Source organism: Helobdella robusta, assembly GCF_000326865.2.
Source record: "Helobdella robusta unplaced genomic scaffold HELROscaffold_4, whole genome shotgun sequence".
In the NCBI taxonomy this organism is placed as follows: domain Eukaryota; kingdom Metazoa; phylum Annelida; class Clitellata; order Rhynchobdellida; family Glossiphoniidae; genus Helobdella; species Helobdella robusta.
In genome coordinates, this window is record NW_008704902.1 from 3,140,464 (window position 1) to 3,147,468 (window position 7,005).

Here is a 7,005-nt window from a genome sequence, read left to right on the forward strand (position 1 = left end):
ATGTTTTAATTTCTTTTTTTTCTCTCATTCATTCATTTATTTTATCACTATTTTTCAAATTATTACTCCATTAATTGATTCATGGATTCATTCATTAAATCATTGATTGACTAATTCATTCATTCATTTTTTCATTCATTCATTCAACCAATCGTTCAATCATTCGGTTAATCATTTATTCGTTCGTTCATTTGGTTCTTAAATTACTACTTCGCTAATTAAAAAAACTTGTCTACAGAATGATGAAAGGTTGGCTGTGGTGGGCGTCAGCACGTTTCAGATGGTAGTCTCATGATGATTGTTCCGATGGCAATTCAAAGATAAATTTAAAGGGAAATTTGTTTTTGTCCAATTTTACCTTTGAAAGTGTTCGAATTTGATCAAAGGATTGAGTGTTATCTCAAAAAGATAAGTTGCCTATTTTTTCCAATGGCTTGTTTTTTATTTTAATGAATTAATTTTTTATTCAATTTAGTGTTTATCAGTATCCGTTTCAAATTCATTCCATCGATGCGTGTCAGATGATGGTCAGTGTAATGGAGGTTCGTCGGTAGTAAGTGAAAAAGTGTCTGGAGAGTACACGCCCGCACATTTACACACACACACACACACACACACACACACACACACACACACACACACACACACACACACACACACACACACACAAACACACACACACATGAGTTGAACAATTGTAGGCAATTGTAGGTAAGCTAGGGTTTAACATTAGTTAAAAAGTTTCAAGTAAAATAAAAACACTAAAATATGTTAAATAAAATACCTGAAACAAACATGTAAAATTCCTAAAACGTAGAAACACAAATTTGTAGGTAGGTGAGTTGAGTTTGATTATAAGTAAGCTAGGGCCCTAAGAGTAATTTAATTGTTGGTAGGTGACTGACTACTTATTCTTGTGGCAACTTATTAGTTTTGTGTGATGTGTTTGTTTTTGCTTCACAGCACCACACCAACAAAACAAACTACATTTTATTCTCGTCGTCGCCTTATATTTTACCTTTTTGAACAACCATTCTAATAATGTCTATATTTATTTATTTATTAAATGTTTACTGGTTTCTTTTTTTTTTATTTGGTTATATAATTTCTGGATATTTCTTGATATATGCACGTATAAATATAAATAATTACTGTTTGGTATGTTGATTTAGCGATTATATTATGCTGTGAACTGTTCTTACTAAATGTTATTTTTACGTGAATCATTCACCGAGAACTATTGATACTAAGGAGTGTGTATAATAATAATAATAATAATGGATAATAATTATTTTTTATCCGTCGATATTTTGATATATTTGTTTATTTAAAATACGAATTTAAAAAAATTGACGTTTTTAAAAGTTTAATTAACCGCCACTCTTTAATTTTGAATGAATTCAAATAAAAGCAACCATTGTGTTTTCCTTCCTTTACTAAAATCTCGAAATTGTTTGTAGATCTGTACGTTTTAGTGTTTGTTCGAGTTTAAACAAGCCTTGCAAATATTTTATTTATTTATTTTGTTTTTTTTTAGTTTATTTGGTTCATTCAATTTGGTTCACTGATTGGTCGATTGGTTGGTTGATTAATTGATTGAATGAATAGTTAGTTGGTTGATTGATTGGTGTGTTAGATGGTTGGTTGATTGATTGGTTGATTGATTGGTTGGTTGATTGATTGATTGATCTCATATAATTGTATACATGAAAAAAAATCCGATTAAGCCAACCTATGGCTTCAGTAAGCCACTGTTTTTCACCAGACAAAAGCAATTTCTATATTTATATTGACAAAATAATTTTGATATGAATATACTGATTTATTTAAAGCATTATATGTACAAAAACCGCTATCATAAGAGTTCTATGAAACCCTGTAAGCCACTGCAGTAGGCCAACGTATGATTTCACCAACCATCCAGTTTCTATGAGCACCAGCAGAATGTAAAATATTCATTGAATATAATGAAGATAGTTGTTCAAATAACAACTTTGATTTATTTAGGCCGTTTATTTCATAAGCAAACAAATTTTTAACATGATCGAATAGTGTAAAAAAGGTGACTATAGTTCAATCCTGGTAATCCAACCTTCGGCAACCTTCAGTAAGCCACCGGATTACACCGGACCAAAAGCAATTTTTATATTCAAATTAACAAAAATAATTTAATAGTACATAATTCTATTAAATACAATTAAATACAATTACTACAATGTTTTAAGCATAATAAGTCAAGTAAATATTCCATATAGCTTGCTCGTTAAAATCCATGCAATCTCGTAAGCTAACAATCCAAGCATGTCAAATAGCCCGACCGATTGATCGAATTGATCGATTATTCTAGTTATGTGATGTGCGTCATGCGTTGATATAAGGTTACGTGACATCCCGAAATATTTATTCCAAAAGTACAATATAATTTCAAATAAATATAAAAAAATGTAATTTGTGATTGTAAAAAATCTTATTAAAACTTCATTACAACGTAAATGGCATATAGACGTCGATGTTTACTGTATTGCACATGAACAATTCATAATTTAACCATCCATAATGAGATATAATGTTCTGTGTTGTTCTCTGTAGCTAAAATTGAACTTAAACTCGCGATATTAGGATCATGCCTTGCCATGAATGAAAAAGTTTTGCAATACGAAGAGTTTTTGAATGAGAATCTCAAAAATAAATGCAGGTTAGTAAAAATTGTGACGATACATTTTGTTCGGGTGGCATTCACATTCGTGCATAATTTAAAAAACGGTTATCTAACTAACCGAACTAAACTTTGTGGTTAGTCTGGTGAGTTGAGTTGAGAGCTCCTAATACAACTCACACACACGCACACACACGTACAAACTGTTGAATAGGACGTGAGATGTCTACCAACATACTAATATATATTATATTATGAGAAATTAATAAATTTTATATTAATATTATTTATTATAATATAATTTTTATATCAGCTATCCTGTTCTTTTTCTCAATCTAACTAACCTCAGTAATGTTTTTCATATAATCTATCTATTAGGAATGGGACGGATCCAAGATTTTGGGATCTGGATCCGAATCCAGATCTCAACGATGGATCCGAATCCGGATCCATGTTGTATGCGGTCATAAAACTAAATAAGCTGTTTCTCTGACGAACCAAAGAAATATTTTTTATTCGTATTTGTATCAAGTTAATTGTAATATTAGTTATATTAAACACAGTAACAAATAGCATTATTCATTATAATTTATTAAAATAAAAATTTTCACAATCAATAAAGTGGAAGTTTAATATTACATTATTCACTAATCAATCAGATAGTTTTATTCTAGGCAAATTTACTTTCAAAAATGTTAACGTTTCAACATTATCCATTAACAACCGATGGCGACCTTTTGTAATCCCCGATGGCGACCTTTTGTAATCCCCGATGAGACCTTGAATATTCTTTCTATGCACACAGTGCAAGGTGGTGGCTATTTTTGATAACAGAGGATACTGATTGCGGCAGTGGTTCCAAAATATTAATGGATCTTTATCATGGGAAATTAAAGCTTCTTTCAAATATTTTTCAATTGTTGTCCTTGGTCCATCCATTTTTTCATTTTGTGAATTGTGTGATTGACCAGCAATAACATTATAGGATGACCACAAGCTTCCATCATCTGGCATTAATTTTATTTTTTTTGCTGGTTGCTCAATTTCAGTAGGCCCAACAGCATCAGTTTCAAGTTGCATATATTCTTGAATAAGATTATCTGTCGCAGTGACTTTATGAATTTCTTTCAGGAAAAATTTGTCCTTAAATCGCGGGTCTAACATTGTTGCCAGTGCATATAATTTATTTTCACCAAAATTATTAAATCTTTTTCGCATCTCATCCAATAAAACTGCTTTTAATGTTAGGACTCCAGCCTCACATGTATTTTCTTGTAGTTTGGTTTCTATCAATTTTATAATCGGAATGACCATTGAAATTGAAACACTTTCACCGCTTATCGCATTAGTAGCTTCAGCAAATGGTGAGAGGACAGTGATGCATTTTTCCATTAATTGCCATTCAGTTGGTGTTAATGACACCGGTAAATCATTCTCACTGCCATATTCAATTATTGCTCTTTTTTGTTCTCGCAGGCGTTCCAGCATGGAAAGACACGTATTCCATCTGGTTGGCTCTTCTTGAATAATACAATGTTGAGGTAACTGGAGATCTTTTTGTAATTCTTTTAATCTACTCTTTGCTGAAGGCGAATGTTTGAAATGGCCCACAAGCTTTTTTGAATGTGTTATCATATCTGATATTGACTTTTGAGCAAACAGACCTTCTTGCATAATTAGATGAATACCATGTGCTAAACATGTTATACTAGGTACATCACCATCTTTCATTGCCTTGACCATGTTGGTGCCACCATCACGAACAACTAAAAAAATTTTCTGCATGGGTAAACACCATTGCTCAAGAACAACATTAAAAATCTGTAAAATTTTAATGGCTGTATGTCTTGAGTGCATTGGTGCAACATTCAAGACAAACATTTTCCTTTCGTATGATGTGGTTAACCAATGTGCAGTTATCCCAAAGTAGGATTCTGTTGACTTTGATGTCCAGATGTCCATCGAAAGAACTACATCCTCTGCATCATTCATCTGTTGTTTGATTTCTTCGGTAATGGACTCCTGTTAGAAATTGCAAGTTGAAGTTCAGATAAGTACATTCTAATAACAAATAACATAACATCATTTAAAAAAAAATATTTGGCTTAAATTAGAATTTAAAAATTTTATATACAGGATATAATTTTTAAAAAATAAATTATAAAATTTTGTTGAAATTGAAATACTTTTAATTTTGGTAACATCTTTTCTGTTATATACCGTCGACATGGGAGAACATACTTCGGAATAGCAATTGAACAAAAATGATTAAAACCTTCGTCTTCCACTATACTCAAAGGTTGCATGTCTATTGCAATCATTCTAATTAGCGCTGTAGTTATGGCCTTAGACTGTGGATTATCTGCACTCCACTTATCAGACCTTTGAAAACCTGCAACTATTCCTTCTTGGCAAAGCTGAGTTTGTCCATCAGTAAAAGTTGAAGGCTTTGTTGTTGTCACTTTTTCACTCTCCTTTTGCTGAAGATTTCGAAATTTTTCAAAATGCTTGGTACGAAGATGTTTACGCATAGATGATGTACCACAGTCATTTACATCTTTTGCGCCGCGTGATAAAGTTATAGCACAGGTATTGCACCTAACTTTTGTACCATTTTCCAATACTGAAAAATATTCCCAAACCAAACTTTTTTTTTGTTTGGAATCCATTCTTTACGTTCACGTTACGTCAAGTTAATGAATTACCTACAAATGTGCGCACACCTCAAACGAATTCTAAATGGCGGATCGAAGTCCAAAGATACTTCATATAGGTGTTTAATTAATCCATGACATAGCATAGCATGAAGCTGAATTTCTAAAATAAAAAAGTTTTTATTTTTAAAATGCGCAATAATGGATTATAAAGTTTACAAAAAATCAAATTTTTGTTTTGAATGTTAAATTTGTAGAGGTGCAAAACGAATCTCAAAAACATCAGTTTTCATAACTTTAAATGATTATTACGTAATCAATGTTGATATTTAGATTCACTTTTTCCCTCAATCGATGAAATTTTCTCGCCGCTTAACCCTTAGCATACCAAGCCAATGTCATCAACATTGTTTACCAAGCTGGGGTCCTCAAGGGACCCCAATTATTTTTTGATATTTCTCAGTTATTTGATGATTATTGGGTGTTTTAAGATATTTTTTAGTAAAACAAGTATTCTGAGCATAATTGATTTTTCTTCTTTTCATCGATTATTCAAAATTTTCATCCGTTTAAAATAATATAATGAAAAATTTATTATAATAAAAATAGGTAAATGTTATGTATGTATATAATATATTTATAAATTTATATATATCAATCATTGGTTGCTATCCCTGCAATCCTTGGCGCATGTCACAGTGGTGATTGTCTTCCTGTGTGTTTCACAGACAAAACGTTTACATTCTCCACACACAGACTGTGTTAACTCTTTTGTCTTTGTTTCTGGGACAGTAAGAACATCTTCCCCTTTTGATCTGCTGCTGCCTTGATGCTGATGGTATATTTTGGGTTGTAGTGTTGCGTGCTACAACTACTCCTGCAGCTTCAATTGCTTTGACAACTGGAAGGTGGAGACCATTTAGATTGGTTGCCCTTCGTAGAATGTTGGGTTTGGTCAGTTCTTTGCCTAATTCTAACAAAAATTGATATCTAATATTCTTCATATGTCTATTCCAGTCATTGTTTTTCGACATCCAAATTATGAAGGCATTCAGGGCACCAATATTGAGCATATTCATGCAAAGTCTTAGAGGCCATCTTGAGGTTCGTCTAGCACAAGAATATTCTCTAATCAATTTATCTGCATTGTCCACTCCACCCTTGGTATTATTGTATTCCAGTATCATGTTGGGCTTCCTGTGACTTTCAGAGGATACTGAATTATCTAGAAATTGAGTTGAGAGTAAACGGACTGTTTTGTTTTTCTTTGGGACATAGCTGACTACTGCTACCCCGTTAGAAAATATAAATTTTGATGAAAGTATGTCTCGTCCTCTTGCATTTTCTATAACTGAAGGAATATCAGTTTTTTTAGTTCTCAATGTTCCTGTCATGGTGATGCTTTTTTGCAGCAAAAATTCTGCAGTCTTCACGGATGTAAAAAATTGTCTGTAGTGACACCTCTTCCAGATCCAAACAGTGGTTCCACCAAGTCACATACTACGCGGTGTCCTAAATTTTTCTCTGGTGCATTTCCTGGAAGCTTTCCAGTGTAGACTTGTAAGTTGTACAAATATGAAGTCTTCACATCTGCGGCCACCCATATTTTTATTCCATATTTTGCTGGTTTTGATTTCATGTACTGCCTCATCGGACATTTGCCTCGAAATGCTACAAGCTGCTCGTCTACTGTGA

At 32.4% G+C, this 7,005-nt stretch overlaps 1 protein-coding gene across 1 annotated transcript in view; it reads left to right on the forward strand.

Annotated features, from left to right (window-relative positions):
- The first annotated feature begins 2,633 nt into the window (after positions 1–2,633).
- Positions 2,634–7,005, forward strand: part of HELRODRAFT_107062 (hypothetical protein) — a 14,010-nt gene continuing 9,638 nt past the window's right edge. The window contains exon 1 of the mRNA XM_009024598.1: positions 2,634–2,695. The gene's annotated coding sequence lies outside the window, so the exon portion shown is untranslated. The remainder of the gene's footprint in view (positions 2,696–7,005) is intronic.